This window comes from Carettochelys insculpta, chromosome 28 (genome assembly GCF_033958435.1).
Source record: "Carettochelys insculpta isolate YL-2023 chromosome 28, ASM3395843v1, whole genome shotgun sequence".
Taxonomy (NCBI): domain Eukaryota; kingdom Metazoa; phylum Chordata; order Testudines; family Carettochelyidae; genus Carettochelys; species Carettochelys insculpta.
In genome coordinates, this window is record NC_134164.1 from 13,477,463 (window position 1) to 13,495,354 (window position 17,892).

The following is a 17,892-nucleotide window of genomic DNA, read 5'->3' on the forward strand; positions in this document are numbered from 1 at the left end:
GTCGGGACGAGACGCGTCAATTTCGAAGTGCCGCGGCTGCCCGCATGCTAATGAAGCGCTGAATATGCATTTCAGCGCTTCATTAGTAAACTTCGAAATGGCCATTTGCGTGGCCATTTCAAAGTTTGGGGCACGTGTAGATGTAGCCCATGAGAGTACAGATAGGCAGGATCCCCTGGGAAATGAAGATGAAAGGGAAAGGAGTGTGGGAGAACTGGCAGGATTTTAAAGAAGTCTTACTGAAGTCACAGGAACAAGCCATCCCGCTGCATAGTAAGAAATGCAGATATGGGAGGCAAGCAGCTTGGCTTAACAGGGAAATCCTTGGTCAGCTTAAACTCAAAAAGGATGTGAATAAGAAGGGGAAATGTAGAGAATAGACTAAGGAGGACTATAAATATACGGCTGGAGAACACCGGGGGGTAACCAGGAAAGCGAAAGCACAATTGGAACTGCAGCTGGCAAGGGATGTGAAGGGTAACAAGAAGGGTTTCTACAGGCATCTCAACAATATGAGGGTTATCAGGGGAGGTGTGGGGCCGTTACTGTATGAGGGAGGTAACCTAGCGACAGATGGTGTAAGAAAAGCTGAAGTACTCAATGCTCTTTTTGACTCAGTCTTCACAGACCAGGACAGCTCCCACACTACAGTGCTAGACAGTGCAGTATGGGAAGGAGGAGGGCAGCCATCTGTGGGGAAGGAATGGGTTAAGAACTACTTAGAAAAACTAGATGTTTACAGATCCATGGATCTGGATTTAATGCACCAAGGGTACCAAGGGAATTGGCAGATGTCATTTCTGAGCCTTCGGCCGTTATCTTTGAAGACTCTTGGAGACTGGGAGAGATCCCAGATGACTGGAAGAAGGCAAACGTAGTGCCCATCTTTAAAAAAGGAAAGAAGGACAATCCAGTGATCTATAGACCAGTCAGCCTTACCTCAATCCCTGTGAAAATAATGGAGGGGATCCTCAAGGAATCCATTTTGGAGCACTTGGAAGTGGGGAAAGTGATCAAGAGAAGTCAACATGGATTCACCAAGGGCAAGTCGTGGCTAACCAATCTGATTAGTGTCTATGATGAGGTAACTGGCTCTGTGGACATGGGGAAGTCAGTGGATGTGCTATACCTTGACTTCAGCAAAGCTTTTGATAGAGTCTCCCACAACATTCTTGCCCATAAGTTAAGGAAGTACGGATTGGATACCTGGACTGCAAGATGGATCAAAAGCTGCTTGATGGTCGGGCCCACCGGGTAGTGGTCAATGGCTCAGTATGTGGATGGCAGTTGGTTTCAAGCGGAGTGCCCCAAGGTTCAGTTCAGGGGCTGGTGTTGTTCAACATCTTTATCAATGACCTGGATGAGGGACTGGGTTGTATCCCCAGCAAGTCTGCAAATGACACTAAGCTAGGGGGAGAGGCAGATACGTTGGAGGTTAGAGGGGATCCAGAGTGACCTGAATAAATTGGAGGACTGGGCCAAAAGAAATCTGATGGGGTTCAACAAGGAGAAATGGTGTAGAGTCCTGCACTTGGGGCGGAAGAATCCCAAGCACTGTTATAGGCTGGGGCTTGACTGGCTAAACAGCAGTACAGCAGAAGGGGACCTAGGGGTTATGGTGGATAAGGCTGGATATGAGTAAACCATGTGCCCTTGTAGCCAAGAAGGCTAACGACATATTGTGGTGCATTCTGAGGAGCACTGTGAGCAGCTCTAGAGAGGTTGTTGTTCCCCTCTATTCAGCAGTGCTGAGGCCACATCTGGAGTACTGCGTCCAGTTTTGGGGCCCCCAATATAGAAAGGATGTGGATGTGCTGGAGCAGATTTGGCAGAAGGCAATGAGAATGATTAAAGGGCAGGAGCACATGACCTATGAGGAGAGGCTGAGGAATTTGGGCTTATTTAATTTGCAGAAGAGAAGACTGAGGGGCAATTTGATAGCAGCCTTCAACTTCCTGAAGGGGGGACTCTAAAGAGCATGGAGAGAAACTGTTCTCAGTGATGACAGATGGCTAAGCAGGGAGCAATGGTCTGAAGTTACAGAGACAGAGGAGTAGGTGGGGTATTAGGAAAAACTGCTCCCCCAGGAGGGTGGTGAAGCACTGGAATGTGTTGCCTAGAGAGGTGGTGGAATCTCTGTCCTTAGTGGTTTTAAAGTGCCAGCCTGACAAAGTCCCAGCTGGGATGATTTAGTTGAGGTTGATCCTACTTTAGGCAGGGGGCTGGACTCAATGACCTCTTGAGGTCCCTTCCAGCCCTTTTATTCTATGATTCTGTGACTGGTCTCCTGACACACCTGCAGTGCTGCAGTGCAGTACACACGCTTACTGCATCTCCTTGCACACCTACAGTGCACCTCCTTGCACACCTGCCCCAATTCCTATGGTACATACATTTGCACTGGCCCCCCACACACTCCAGACATCTGCTGTGCACACAGGCACGCCCTCCCCAGGGCTGGCTCCCAGAAGGCAGCTGCCTGGACTCCAGCACCCTCGCTCTCCCTGCAGCACTGTGCTCCTGGGCCAGTCACTCACGAGCTGGCGGCTCCTCCCTGGGGAGCCCCCAATCTGGGCCAGCTAATGCAATGAGGGAGCTGGTACCTTACGCCCAAGTCAATAGGTAAAATCAGGTATCGGAGGGGTGGCCGTGTTAGTCTGGATCTGTAACAGCAACGAAGGGTCCTGTGGCACCTTATAGACTAACAGAAAAGTTTTGAGCATGAGCTTTCGTGAGCACAGACTCACTTCATCAGATGCTGGTCTTGGAAATCTTCAGGGCCAGGTATATTAGCCGTCTGCCTTATTTATACCTGGCCCTGCAGATTTCCAAGACCAGCATCTGATGAAGTGAGTCTGTGCTCACAAAAGCTCATGCTCTAAACTTTTCTGTTAGTCTATAAGGTGCCACAGGACCCTTTGTTGCTGTTGTAGGTAAAATCAGGTGCATCAAAGCCTAGCTGCTGTTCTCCTGCCAGGCTAGAAACGGACACATGGGAGAAGTGCACCCCAGAACAGCCCCTGCTCTGCTCAGTAACGCTGCTGGACACATGCCATGGGCCGTGCTCAGCTGCTACCAGCCAGCAGTGAGTGGCAAGGAAGGCGGGACCTGGCCCTGGGACCAGAGGGGAGGCTGATGAGCTAAGCAGGGTGGGACTAGTCAGGACTCAGGCAGTTGTTACAGGCTCCACCCAGGGTTACCAGAGTTCAAGTTCCCAAATAGAAAACCCTTCCCAGGAGAGGAGAGGGTGTGTGTGTACTAGGAGGGACACTGGGGGGGGTGCTACCTGGAAGTGAGATTTGGGGGGTTGTTGCTTGGAGGGGCATAGGGAGGTTGTGGGGAGGGTGTATTTTGGGAGGCTACCAGGAGGGGGAATTCTTTGGGAAAAATAACCCCAATTATACATACAATGTGATGGGGCAAATTTAGATACAACAGATCAGGAAAGGGATCTTGGAATTATAGTGGATAGTTCTCTGAAAACATCCACGCAGTGTGCAGCGGCAGTCAGTAAAGCAAATAGGATGTTAGGAATTATTAACAAAGGGATAGAGAATAAGACGAAGAATATCTTACTTCCCCTATATAAAACTATGGTACGCCCACATCTTGAGTACTGCGTGCAGATGTGGTCTCCTCACCTCAAAAAAGATATACTGGCATCAGAAAAAGTTCAGAAAAGGGCAATTAAAATGATTAAGGGTTTGGAAAGGGTCCCATATGAGGACAGGCTAGAGGGACTGGGACTTTTCAGTCTAGAAAAGAAGAAATTGAGGGGCGATATGATAGAGGTATATAAAATCATGAATGGTGTGGAGAAAGTGAATATTGAAAAGTTATTTACTTGTTCCCATAATATAAGAACTAGAGGACACCAAATGAAATTAATGGGTAGTAGGTTCAAAACTAATAAAAGAAAATTTTTCTTCACACAGCTCACAGTCAACCTGTGGAACTCCTCGCCAGAGGAGGCTGTGAAGGCCAGGACTCTAACAGAGTTTAGAAAAGAGCTTGATAAATTTTTGGAGGTTAGGTCCATAAATGGCTATTAGCCAAGGGTAAAGTATGGTGCCCCTAGCCTTTAGTCAAAGGCTGGAGACAGATGGCAGGAGACAAATCGCTTGATCATTGTCTTCGGTTCACCTCCTCTGGGGCACCTGGCACTGGCCACTGTCGGCAGACAGGATACTGGGCTGGATGGACCTTTGGTCTGACCCAGTATGGCCGTTCTTATGTTCTTGGGGGAGTAGGTATTGGGAGGGGGTACTTGGGGACGTGTGTGTACTGGGAGGAGGTACCGGGAGGGAGTACTGCGGGATGTGTGTGTACCAGGATGGAGTACGGAGAGGGGGTTCTTGGGGTTGTGTGTGTACTAGGAGGGGGTACTGGGAGGGGGTACTGGGGGACATGTGTGTACCAGGAAGGGGTACCTGGAGGGGGTACTTGGGGGGGGGGGTGTCCCAGGAGCGGGTACCGGGAGGGGGTTCTTGGGGATGTGTGTACCAGATCTAGAGAAGTAGTTGACAGATCTAGAGAAGTGGTTGTTCCCCTCTATTCGGCACTGGTGAGGCCATATCTGGAATATTTTGTCCAGTTTTGGGGCCCCCAGTATAAAAAGGATGTGGATTTGCTGGAGCAGGTTCAGCAGAGGGCAACAAAAATGATTAAGGGGCTGGAGCACATGACCTATGAGGACAGGCTGAGGGATTTGGGATTGTTTAGTTTACAGAAGAGAAGACTTAGAGGTGATTTAATAGCCGCCTTCAACTTCCTGAAGGGGAGCTCTAAAGAGGAGGGTGAGAAACTGTTCTCAGTGGTGTCAGATGGCAGAACAAGGAGCAATGGTCTGAAGTTGAAGAGGGAGAGGTGTAGGTTGGATATTAGGAAAAACTCTTTCCCCAGGCGGGTGGTGAAGCATTGGAATGTGTTGCCTAGAGAGCTGGTGGATTCTCCATCCCTTGAGGTTTTTAAGTCCCAGCTGGACAAGGTCCTGGCTGGGATGACTTAGATGGGGTTGATCCAGCTTGAAGCAGGGAGCTGGACTAGATGACCTCCTGAGGTCCCTTCCAGCCCTAGGATTCTGTGATGTGTGTGTACCAGGAAGGGGTACCGGGAAGGGGGTACTTTGGGGATGTGTGTACTAGGAGAGGGTACCGGGAGGGGGTACTTGGGGATGTGTGTGTACCAGGAGGGGGTACTGGGACAGGGTACTCAGGGACGTGTGTGTACTGGGAGGTGGTACCGGGGGTATTTGGGAATGTGTGTGTACTAGGAGGGGGTACCGGGAGGGGGTACTTTGGGGACGTATATGTAGTAGGAGGGGGTACCGGGAGGGGGTACTTTGGGGACATACGTGTACTAGCAGGGGGTACCGGGAGGGGGTACTTTGGGGATGTGTGTACTAGGAGCGGGTACTGGGAGGGGGTACTTTGGGGACGTATATGTACTAGGAGGGGATACTGGGAGGGGGTACTTTAGGGACGTACGTGTACTAGGAGGGGGTACCGGGAGGGGGTACTTTGGGACATGTGTGTACTAGGAGAGGGTACCGGGAGGGGGTACTTGGGGATGTGTGTGTACCAGGAGGGGGTACTGGGACAGGGTACTCAGGGACGTGTGTGTACTGGGAGGTGGTACCAGGGGTATTTGGGAATGTGTGTGTACTAGGAGGGGGTACCGGGAGGGGGTACTTTGGGGACGTGTGTGTACTGGGAGGTGGTACCAGGGGTATTTGGGAATGTGTGTGTACTAGGAGGGGGTACCGGGAGGGGGTACTTTGGGGACATACGTGTACTAGGAGGGGGTACCGGGAGGGGGTACTTTGGGGATGTGTGTACTAGGAGGGGATACCGGGAGGGGGTACTTTAGGGACGTACGTGTACTAGGAGGGGGTACCAGGAGGGGGTACTTTGGGGACGTACGTGTACTAGGAGGGGGTACCGGGAGGGGGTACTTTAGGGACGTACGTGTACTAGGAGGGGGTACCAGGAGGGGGTACTTTGGGGATGTACGTGTACTAGGAGGGGGTACCAGGAGGGGGTACTTTGGGGACGTATGTACTAGGAGGGGATACCGGGAGTGGGTACTTTAGGGACGTACGTGTACTAGGAGGGGGTACCGGGAGGGGGTACTTTGGGGACGTACGTGTACTAGGAGGGGGTACCGGGAGGGGGTACTTTGGGGACATACGTGTACTAGGAGGGGGTACTGGGAGGTATACCGGGCAGGGGTACTGGGGAGATGCTTGCTGGAGGCCTCGCTCCCACAGAGACCAGGGACGAACTGTGCCAGAGACACACAGCAAGCAATTGCTGCTGCCCCAAAGAGCTACTGGTGTGAATCACCCACACAGGCAAAGAGCAGGAGGGGAACGGCTTTGGGCAGGTCAGAGGCAGGATTAGACCCCAGGTGTCCTGAGCAGTAGCTCAGCACTGTGGCCCCTACACCCACTAGCTGTTTGCAGGGGTGTCTTGGCCATGGGACAATTTGATGCAGGTGCCCTTTGGCCCACACTTTGAGGGCCCCAAAGTGGCAGCCAGGGGTACTAAGAGGGGCTCTGGAGAGGGCTGCAGACGGCGACTGGGTTGCACTGCTTCCCCCACCCACCCTCGCTGCCTGAGCCGGGTGCTCCGCTAGCCCCTGGGCTGTGGGAAGGGGCAGAGGGGGCAGGGAGAGGCGGGGGGGTGCCTTTCCCGTTGGAAATGAGGCAATCTTTCAGTTTAATTCTAGGAGCGCCAAGGCAGCCGGGGGCCTGCGCACTTCCCGCACGGCGGGAGCACAGACCAGGCCTGGGATCTGCCCTTACTCTGCTCTGCCGGGGCCCTGCAGCTCACACTGGGTCTCTCTTCCCCTGCGCCACACAATACAGTCATACAACAGCCCTGCACCCAGCCCAGCACACGCAGCTGTGTCGGCCCCGTCCCACATGCCCCTCCCAGCGCCTTTCATCCCCAGGAAGCCTCTCGCGCTGGCGTAAACACCCGCTGCACTTAGGGACTGCCGGCAGATTTCCTTTCAGGAATGGTTAGAACTTGGACCTGGGTTATGTCAGACTCCTCTTCCTGCTGCCCCAGCGCCTGACTATTTATAGCCCCCTGGACAGCACCCGCGGCTCCTTGCTGGGCCTGCGTTTCCCTCCCAGCGAGCCCGTGTGCAATTTATAGATCGTTCTCCGATGGCCGGGTGATGCTCTGCAGAAAGCGTCCTGTAACACGGCTTCCAGCAGCTTGCGCGCTGCCTCTCCCGCGGCCAGTATGCCCTGGGCATAACTCAAACACCAGGGGAAGTGCCGTTGCTTGTGCCAGGGCTAAAACTGGCCCCACCACTCTGGCCACATTCCACCCGGGTGAGACACACATGCCACCCCCTCCTGTTTCAGCTGCGGACTGTTTTCTTCCGCGCTTCCTGTCCTAACATCTGTTCTAGAGCCCAGGGCTTTGCCTGCCCTGGCACTGGGCTTTGCCACTCAGCGGTGCGACAAAGCCTCTGAAAGACAAGTTTCACTGCAGCAAGTGCAGCCAACAAGCAGCAGCTTCCCTGCCCAACTCTCGGTGGCACAGCTACATCACCATGTCCACGTGGCTGAAAGCTGCCTTGCATCACCACAGCCCCATTCCCAAGATGACCAGAGCTGGGGAGGGAGTTGACCTTACTGCTGGTCAGTGGGGACTTTATCCCGGGCAACGGAGAAAGGGTCCTACTCCTGATGTTCCTTCAGAACACAGGGTGGAAGATCACAAGTGCCTGGGTCTCACGCTGATAGGATCTGGGAGGAGGGAGCTGGCAAAAGGAAGCCCGTCACTACAGCAAACATCTGCTCTGCTGGACTTCAGACCCTCATGGGCTGTTCAAAGATACCCAGGGCAATTCAGCACCACAACACCAGCAAAATAACTTAGGAGAGGGATGATCCAAACGTAAGGGCATGAGCTGGAGAGCTGGGCTCGATTCCATGCTCTGCCACCGATGCCTCATGTGATCTTTGGCAAGTCACTTAACCTATCTGTGCTGCAGCTCCTACTGGTAAAATGAGGGTGGTGGAATTGCCATACAGCATGTTCCTAAGGATAAAAATATGATGACATGCACTGGGATCTACTGAGGAAGAGTTATTCGGCTGGGAACAAACTGTCCTCTATGCTTTGGAAGTATCTCTGTGGTCTCTGCCACCCAGAGAAGTGCCTGAATCACAATGAATCACTAGGAGCCTCCTTCCTTGGTGCAGTTGTTCTGGGGCACATTTCAGATTTCTGCAGCCCGAGACGAAAAGGAACAGGAGAGCCCCGGCCATGTTTCATAACCTGCCCTGCGCCCTGGCAGAGGGGGCAGGAGGCAGGCGAGTGGCTCTGGCTGCAGGGCAGGGGCACTCCAGCTGCAGCATTTGGAGAGTTACCTGCTGTGGCAGCCTGAGGGCAGGGGGCTTCTTCACTGCACCCTTGCAGGCAGCTGTGGGTGTGGCCGTTCCTACAGGGTGCCAATGCTCTGGAGACCTCAGTACTGAAGACAGCAGAGATAAGAGAGGCCGGGGACCCACCACGGGACACTTCTGGCTCCTGGGCTACCTCCAGTGCCGAGTCAGCCAACAGCCAGGCGGGCAGCCCGGGGCCTCTGGTTTACCGGTCAGGATGGATCGGGAGCACTTCAGGCCAGCAACTCCCTCTTGTGCACGTCACGCAGCACAAGGCCGCTCAAACTCACTGATGAACGTGAGCCCGTTGGCCAAACAGGCAAGACTTGTGCACTGGAGCGGCAGGAGGTCCCAGTGCCCCAGGAGACCTGCGGGCTTACTCTGGGCTTCGCCACTGTCCTGCTGGGGGAAGGCTCAGTGCCTCAGTTTCCCTAAGCAGCTGGGCTGTCTGTTCAGGCTGCAAAGTCTCTGCAGCGGGGCTGTGGTCTGGGTGGTACTCGACACTGAGGCTGGATTAATCACATCACTGGGGCTGGGGGGAATTCACATCCCAGAGCGGCGCAGTGAAGTGGCGCTACCCTCAGTGCAGACAGCACTAGGGCAAGGGAGGAATTCTTCCCTCTCCCTAGCCACCACCCCCCAGGGAGGGGGCTAAATACAGCAATGGGCGACACCCCCACTCCCCCGCCAGCATGGGAAGTGCCTGCACTGACTGCTGAGGCTGCGCCACCGCAGCGTTTCCGGTGCAGACAAGCCCTGCGCTCCTTCCCGTGTGCTCCTGCTGTGTCAGGTGCTCTGGGCTGAGGCCCACGGGAGCTATTTAACACAGTCCCGGGGGAACATCTCAGTGGTTAGAGCATTCGCCTTGTAAACCCAGGCTGTGAGTTCCGGCCTTAGGGCCCTTCCAGGGAGGCCGGGGAGGTTAGTCTGAGGGAGGGTGCGAGGTCCTGCTCAGCTGCGAGGGTGAGGGCCTGGACTCGCCGTCCTCTCCAGGTCCCTCCCATCTCCATGAGATGACGGAGTTCAGCTCCGCACAGCGTCTCGGCCTCCTACAGGCTTGGCCAGCGGATGCCAGCGGGAGGCACTGCCTGCTACCACCACACCTGAGACCTCACCCTGAAAGCGGCGTCTCCTGATGCCCTCCCAACAGCCTGCATTGCTGTAACTGCAGCCCCTGGATCCAGCCCCAGTAAATTCACAGAATCACAGGGCTGGAAGGGACCTCAGGAGGTCATCGAGTCCAGCCCCCAAAAGTTCTGAAACTCCTCGGCAAGCTGAGAGCCCCCAGTGCCTTCTGTCTGTGGGCAGCTTCAAACAAAATGAAGCTGCTTCACTGTGATGAACACGGACAGGATCCGCACTTGCCAAGGAACTGCACTGGCAGTGCTGTGTTATCAACAGTCACGACCTTACAATTAGACCTGGAACGTTTGGGGGTTTACCTAAAGCCCCCAGTGCTGGAGTCACGTGATTCTCGTTGTAACAGGTTGGAGTCCCCTTGGGATTGTCACCTGCTGTGCTGGTCACACCACTGAGACACCTTCCTGCTCTGGAGCGTGCTCACACCCCCCGTTCTGCTGGGCCAGAAGCTCTGATCTTCCCCAGCCAGGCACAGAGTGGTGAGGATTGGCCCTTGGGGGGCTGCATTCCTGTGTGCTGCCAACGGCCCGATAGCTGAGCTCTCCCCAAGTCTGTGGAGCTCTCCTGGGGCACAGAACTCTGAGCCTTGGCTGGGGAGACGCGAGCTTCTGGCCCAGCAGGACAGTGAAGGCAGGAGAGTAGACATCACTGGTGTGACCAGCAGCACATTGGGGAGAATCCCCAGGGGACCCTGAGACCCAGCCTGTCACACTCAGGTTTCTTTTAAAAGTCAGAAAGGAGCAGATGGAAATTGTGATCCTTTTCCATCCTAAAGGCTCGCAGACCCCGACCGAAGGGAAAGAACTCGCACCTGCTCTGAGTATTTTCAGTCGCAGGATTTCAAAGCCAGTCTCATGAGTTCTGGCTCCTGGGTTTGGAAGTTTGGAGTTGCCGTCCGGAGTGAGCACACACCAGACTGATCCTGCAGAGGCCAAGCTACCACCTGGCCAACGCCGCAGCGGCACTGAGCTCAGAGTTCAGGCTCTGTCCCTGCGGTGCCTGTGTCCTCGTAGCCGCACCTGCACAGGTTGGCTGCTCATCAAAAGCCTGGCTGAGCCAGGGCTGCGCAGTGAGCAGTGCGGGATGTTTCCATGTAGCATCAGTCCTGCTGGGGAGCACTTTGCTGCTGCCAGCAACAGAGCTTGTCTGCTCCCTGCTGCCCTTGAGAGCAGCCCTGGCCTGAGCTCCCAGTCAGCACATACCTTTCCACAGCTAGAAGAGCTAGATAGCGACTTTGCTGGGGACCTACCCTCCCCAGGGGTCATTACGGGGCAGGGAGAAATGCAGACTCTACGGGGTCACTGTCATTAAGTGGCCCAGAGTGTGACATTGCGTAAATTACAGCAAGCTCCATGGTCCCGAATCAGGAAAACATGGCCGAGCACCTGGCTTTACAAGCAGGCCAAGTGCTGGGCCGGACACAGAAAATGCTATGGTGTGTTATTCCCCAAGGGGGCTGTGGCCCCTTGCAGCGGGCTGGGAGCAGGCCAAGAAAGGCCTGTCCTTGGGGCATGAACGTCAGGGGTCTCGTTGTTATGGGGCAGGTACGTGAACTGCCTGGTGTGTGTAAAATCTCGTGCTCCCTTCTGCATTCGCCTAGGCCCTGTTGCGTGTTCCTCTGGAGAAAAGTGAAGCTGGCCCCACGTCCGCTCTGAGCTCTTTCATGCCCACCCAATCGACTGAGCAAACTCCAACTCGAACAGAATCACATGACGCCAGCACTGGTCACTCTGGCAGCAGAATTCACACGCATGTGCAGGCACCCGTGTGCACGGCTATGGGGCTCAGCTGCGTGCTCCGTCTAGCTTTGGCTTCTGCTGTGGTTGCCAGCAAACGGGAGCCGTGATGGTGGGTTTGGGGTCACCAGCCTGTTAGGCTCTGCGCTGAGGCATAGCTGAGCTACTTAAGTAGGATGATTATTGCCAAGTGTAGGTGTTGCCCTAGCGCCCAGGACCCAGCATGCCACATAAAGACAAGACAGAAAGAGGGGTCCTGGCACAAGCCCCTTGCAAACACACTTCAGCACCAGGGCTACTCTGAATGGCCCCTCCTCCTGTGAGAAGCTCCTCGGCCCTGGGTTACAATGGCACCTGCGTCCCACACCAGGGCTGCGGCAGCCCCAGGCCGACACCCTGTCATCTGTGGCTCCTCTCAGCCTGGTTAGGCCCGAGCACGTCCCCTGCCAAATTCCCCCCAGCATCTCCCCCTGCTCCTCTGCCAAACTCGCCCCAGCATCTCCCCCTGCTCCTCCGACAAACTCGCCCCAGCATCTCCCCCTGCTCCTCCGACAAACTCGCCCCAGCATCTCCCCCTGCTCCTCCGACAAACTCGCCCCAGCATCTCCCCCTGCTCCTCCGACAAACTCCCCCAGCATCTCCCCCTGCTCCTCCGACAAACTCGCCCCAGCATCTCCCCCTGCTCCTCCAACAAACTCCCCAAAGCATCTCCCACTGCTCCTCCAACAAACTCCCCCAGCACCTCCCCCTGCTCCACTGACAAACTCCCCCAGCATCTCCCCCTGCCCTGCTGACGAACTCCCCCAGCATCTCCCCCTGCTCCTCTGACAAACTCCCCCAGCACCTCCCCCTGCTCCTCCGACAAACTCCCCCAGCACCTCCCGCTGCTCCACTGACAAACTCCCCCAGCACCTCCCCCTGCTCCGGGCACAAACTCCCCCCAGCATCTCCCCCTGCTCATCCGACAAACTCCTCCCAGCATCTCCCCCTGCTCCTCTGACAAACGCCCCCCAGCATCTCCCCCTGCTCCTGGCACAAACTCCCCCAGCATCTCCCCCTGCTCCTGGCAAAAACTCCCCCCAGCACCTCCCCCTGCTCCGCCAACAAATTCCCCCAGCACCTCCCCCTGCTCCTCCGACAAACTCCCCCCAGCACCTCCCCCTGCTCCTCTGACAAACTCCCCGAGAATGTCCCCCTGCACCGCTGACAAACTCCCCCAGCATCTCCCCCTGCTCCTGGCACAAACTCCCCCAGCATCTCCCCCTGCTCCTCCGACAAACTCCCCCCAGCATCTCCCCCTGCTCCTCTGACAAACGCCCTCCAGCATCTCCCCCTGCTCCTCTGACACACTCCCCCCAGCATCTCCCCCTGCTCCTCCGACAAACTCCCCCCAGCATCTCCCCCTGCTCCTCCAACAAACTCCCCCAGCATCTCCCCCTGCTCCTGGCACAAACTCCCCCAGCATCTCCCCCTGCTCCTGGCACAAACTCCCCCAGCATCTCCCCCTGCTCCTCCGACACACTCGCCCAGCATCTCCCCCTGCTCCTCCGACAAACTCCCCCAGCATCTCCCCCTGCTCCTGGCACAAACTCCTCCAGCATCTCCCCCTGCTCCTCCGACACACTCCCCCAGCATCTCCCCCTGCTCCTCGGACAAACTCCCCCAGCATCTCCCCCTGCTCCTCTGACAAACTCCCTCCAGCATCTCCCCCTGCTCCTGGCACAAACTCCCCCAGCATCTCCCCCTGCTCCTCCGACTAACTCGCCCAGCATCTCCCCCTGCTCCTGGCAAAAACTCCCCCAGCATCTCCCCCTGCTCCTGGCACAAACTCCCCCCAGCACCTCCCCCTGCTCCTCCGACAAACTCCCCCCAGCACCTCCCCCTCCTCCTGGCACAAACTCCCCCAGCATCTCCCCCTGCTCCTCCGACAAACTCCCCCAGCATCTCCCCCTACTCCTGGCACAAACTCCCCCAGCATCTCTCCCTGCTCCTCCGACACACTCGCCCAGCACCTCCCCCTGCTCCTCCGAAACACTCGCCCAGCATCTCCCCCTACTCCTCCGACAAACTCCCCCAGCATCTCCCCCTGCTCCTCCAACAAACTACCCCAGCATCTCCCCCTGCTCCTCTGACAAACTCCGCCCAGCATCTCCCCCTCCTCCTGGCACAAACTCCCCCAGCATCTCCCCCTGCTCCTCCGACAAACTCCCCCAGCATCTCCCCCTACTCCTGGCACAAACTCCCCCAGCATCTCCCCCTGCTCCTGGCACAAACTCCCCCCAGCACCTCCCCCTGCTCCTCCGACAAACTCCCCCCAGCACCTCCCCCTCCTCCTGGCACAAACTCCCCCAGCATCTCCCCCTGCTCCTCCGACAAACTCCCCCAGCATCTCCCCCTACTCCTGGCACAAACTCCCCCAGCATCTCTCCCTGCTCCTCCGACACACTCGCCCAGCATCTCCCCCTGCTCCTCCGAAACACTCGCCCAGCATCTCCCCCTGCTCCTCCGACAAACTCCCCCAGCATCTCCCTCCGCTCCACTGACAAACTCCTCCCAGCATCTCCCCCTGCTCCTCCAACACACTCCCCCAGCATCTCCCCCTGCTCCTCCAACACACTCCCCCAGCATCTCCCCCTGCTCCTCGCACAAACTCCCCCAGCATCTCCCCCTGCTCCTCCGACACACTCCCCCCAGCATCTCCCCCTGCTCCTCCGACACACTCCCCCCAGCCTCTCCCCCTGCTCCTCCGACAAACTCCCCCCAGCATCTCCCCCTGCTCCTCGCACAAACTCCCCCAGCATCTCCCCCTGCTCCTCCGACACACTCCCCCCGCATCTCCCCCTGCTCCTCCGACACACTCCCCCAGCATCTCCCCCTGCTCCTCCGACACACTCCTCCCAGCATCTCCCCCTGCTCCTCTGACAAACTCCCCCCAGCATCTCCCCCTGCTCCTTCGACAAACTCCCCCAGCATCTCCCCCTGCTCCTCGCACAAACTCCCCCCAGCATCTCCCCCCTCTCCACTGACAAACTCCCCCCAGCATCTCCCCCTGCTCCTCGCACAAACTCCCCCAGCATCTCCCTCCGCTCCACTGACAAACTCCTCCCAGCATCTCCCCCTGCTCCTCCAACACACTCCCCCAGCATCTCCCCCTGCTCCTCCAACACACTCCCCCAGCATCTCCCCCTGCTCCTCGCACAAACTCCCCGCAGCATCTCCCCCTGCTCCTCCGACACACTCCCCCCAGCATCTCCCCCTGCTCCTCTGACAAACTCCCCCCAGCATCTCCCCCTGCTCCTCCGACAAACTCCCCCCAGCCTCTCCCCCTGCTCCTCCGACAAACTCCCCCCAGCATCTCCCCCTGCTCCTCCGACACACTCCCCCAGCATCTCCCCCTGCTCCTCTGACAAACTCCCCCCAGCATCTCCCCCTGCTCCTCTGACAAACTCCCCCTGCCCTGCTGACAAACTCCCCCCAGCATGTGTCCTGCCACCAGTATCTCCTCTTCCACGTCCCAGAACTTCCCACCCTGCCTCTGCCCAGCTGATGTGCAGATCTGTTGAGGTTCGGCAATGGAGTGGGGGGCAGGGAACGGGCCCCACTTGTTAAAAGGCAGGTTAGGAATGTGACCAACCCACACTCTAGCAAATGCCCTGCAGGGGGTTGGCCCCCCCTGGCCCTCACACCCTCCTTCTCCCATTTCCATGGGGTCCCTCTGCGGCCAAGAGCCAAAACTTCCATTTCCCAGCTGCACTTCATGTTCCTTCTTCAGCGGGCCTCTGCCTGGTCACTCCCTGGCAGGCCCCAGGGAAGGGGAAGTTACTGCCCTGCAGCCCATAACTGCAGGCAGGGCTCCCTGGCTCTGCTGCTCCGTTGGCCAGGCCCAGCTTCCTCTGGCAGCAAACGCCCCCCGCCTCCACACCTCAGGGTCCCCTCTGACCATTCCTCCCCCACCGCTCCCAGGAAGGTGGGTGTGGAGTGCCCTCTAGCAGCCTGCTTCACTTCGCACCGGTCAGGGCCAGGGCAGCACAGCGTCCGGGCTCTGTCTGCACTGCCAAGAGGTGGCTGACGCCTGGGAACTGAAAGGCTGGTGGAATCACTGCCCCTTCAGCGCAGCTTGCACCGCGCTTCCTGCAGACCTGTCTGCACTTACGTCTCTCCTGCTGTGCTCACGGCACTGCAGCTCCAAGCGCAGACCTGCACCTCTACACATGGGGCAGTCACCGGCGACGGCGTTAGGCGGCGCAAACGCTGCTGTGCTTACACCAGCTCCTATGGGCTTTCAGGAGCCGTCCCGCAGCGCTCTACACTGACATTCCCTGGGCTAAAGCGCCCCTGGGGAGGCCATGTGCCACTTACACAGCAACAAAGCGAAATACAGAAATCGCTCGCGTGCCGCGTCCGATCTCTGACCCAGCAATCCAGTGTTCAACCGAGCACACAACGACTTCGCCAGGAAGAGAAGACAACCTGCTCTTCGCGCTCAAACCCCCAACGCGCTGCACAGTTTGAGCTTTACACGTGAGTTTTGTTTTTAAATATGTGCAATTAAACTAAATGCTGATCTCGTGGCCTTGTTTAGCACAGTGCACAGCCTGTTGTGTACACAGCTGGTGCATCACCCCTGCATACGCAGCAGGTGCACGGCTCGTTGTGTACACAGCTGGTGCAATTCCCCTGCATACGCAGCAGGTGCACGGTCCGTTGTGTACACAGCTGGTGCAATTCCCCTGCATACGCAGCAGGTGCACGGTCCGTTGTGTACACAGCTGGTGCATCACCCCTGCATACGCAGTAGGTACATACACAACAGGTGTAGCGCCACTTCTGTGCACAACAGGTGCATGACCCTCACTTCTGGGGCGCGCTCCTAGCCCCCTGCACGCGCAGTCTGTGCATTGCTGTTTGCACACTCTAGGGCTGCTTGTGTGTGCAGCAGGCCTGTGAAAACGTCCCGCAGGTGTGCCTGAGTCCCGCAGAGACACTGGGCTCCGGGCACTGCCCCGTCTGAGATCTGTTCCAGATGCTCGTCCCTCATCCACCCCCTTCCTTCTGGTCCTTCTCTGCCGGGGCCTTTTCTTCCTCACCCCAGGCCCTTGTCCCCCTCCCGCCATTCTGCGGCCCTTAGCGCTTGTCCCCTGCAGGTTGTCCCTGCGCCAGGGCCCGTCTGCACCACTCCCTGCAGCCACAGGGCACCGGGCTGGGAAACAGGAGGGTTCGCAAAGGCTTCCAGTGGCGCCGTTCCCCAACCGCACAGAAACCGTATCCCCCCCGGCGGGCGGGCGGCCGGGGCCGGGGCCGGGGCCAGCTCCAGCGCAGGAGCGGGGCCAGGCAGCGCTTCCAGAAAAGGCGACGCCGCGCTCGCTCCTGCCCAGGGCAGCGCGAAGACCTTTCGCGCAACCTCCGCCTTGGCCCGGCCAACGTTTATATTTAGCTCCCGAGCGAGGAGCAGGAGCCAGGCCGGGGACTGCATCGGGCAAGCCCGGCTCTGGGCCGGGGCGCGGGGGGCTCCTCCGGACGGCAGAGGAAGAGCCCCCGCCCCAGGCACCAGCCGCGGGGGCTGCCTCCTCCGGCCCCGCCCGGACGGGGCTGCCACGTACCTGGGACCGCGCTGGTCCGACGCGCGCCTGGCGGGGGCCGCTCCCGGCCGACACGGCGGCTCCGCAGCGCCTGGCGCTCCCCGGGGCGGGCGGCACTTACGTGTCCGGCGGCAGGAGGCGCGGCGCGGCGCGGGGACTGGCGCCGGGCGGGCGCGCGGGCGGGAGCAGCTGCGCCGCGGTCAGATGGTCACAGTGAAACCCGAGGCCGGGCGGTTCTTCAGGTAGCACCGGCGGGGGCCGGGCGCGTCCGCCCCGTCGCAGCCAGGCGGGGCCGCTCCCGGGAGCGCGGTGCGAGAGCAGCCGCCCGGGCCAGGGCCGCGCTCAGCGCACGGGAGCGAATCCTGGCCGGGGCCGTCGGCAGCCGCCCGCGGCGTGTCCCAGGGTCCCCCGCCCGGCTCGGGCTGCTCCGGCGCGGCGCTCGGGGACCGCTGCCCCTACGCCCCGCGCCGGCCCGGGCTCGGCACCGCGCCTGGCACGTGGGGCCCGGGGGCGGCCCCCGGAGAGCTCGTCCCGGCCGCTGGCAAACGGCCCTTCCCTGGGGCGCGCTGCGGGGCTCGGGCGGGTTCGGTCCTGCTTCCAGGGCTGGTGCCGCCAGAACGCGGAGCTTGGGCCGGAGAGCGGAACTCCCCGACGCCCGCGAGTTGCGGGTGTTACGAGCCGCGCCACGTGCTGGCCCGGCCTTTGCTCGGGGCTAAGCACTTGGGATTGAAATACACCTTTACGGTCCTCTGCGCCCCCGCCGGGGCTGCCAGGTCCCCCCAGCCCCCGCCGGCTCCCCCGGGCTGGAGCTGCCTGGGGCGCCAGGTCCTGGCCGGCTCCCAGCCCCAAGGCAGCAGGAAGACGAGAGGGGGCCCCGTGTGGCCTCTGCTCTCGACCCATCGTGGCCAACCAGCTCTGAAGCAAACTGGACAGGTTATTCTGCAAACGTGTATTGCTCCCACGCTCAGCAGCCAAACCACCCCATGGCCATGGCCAGCGTGTGGGACACCCCAGCTCGGGAGCCAACTCT

The 17,892-nt window shown here is 58.6% G+C and overlaps 1 protein-coding gene across 2 annotated transcripts in view; it reads right to left on the bottom strand.

The window, feature by feature from the left end:
* The window catches only part of SCN4A (sodium voltage-gated channel alpha subunit 4), a 196,797-nt gene extending 179,476 nt beyond the window's left edge, over positions 1 to 17,321 (bottom strand). The window contains exon 1 of one of the 2 annotated variants that reach the window (XM_074979090.1): positions 16,984 to 17,321. The gene's annotated coding sequence lies outside the window, so the exon portion shown is untranslated. Of the gene's footprint in view, positions 1 to 16,883 lie in introns of both variants that reach the window. The other variant, XM_074979089.1, reaches the window with a different exon arrangement.
* Between the last annotated feature and the right edge of the window lie 571 nt (positions 17,322 to 17,892).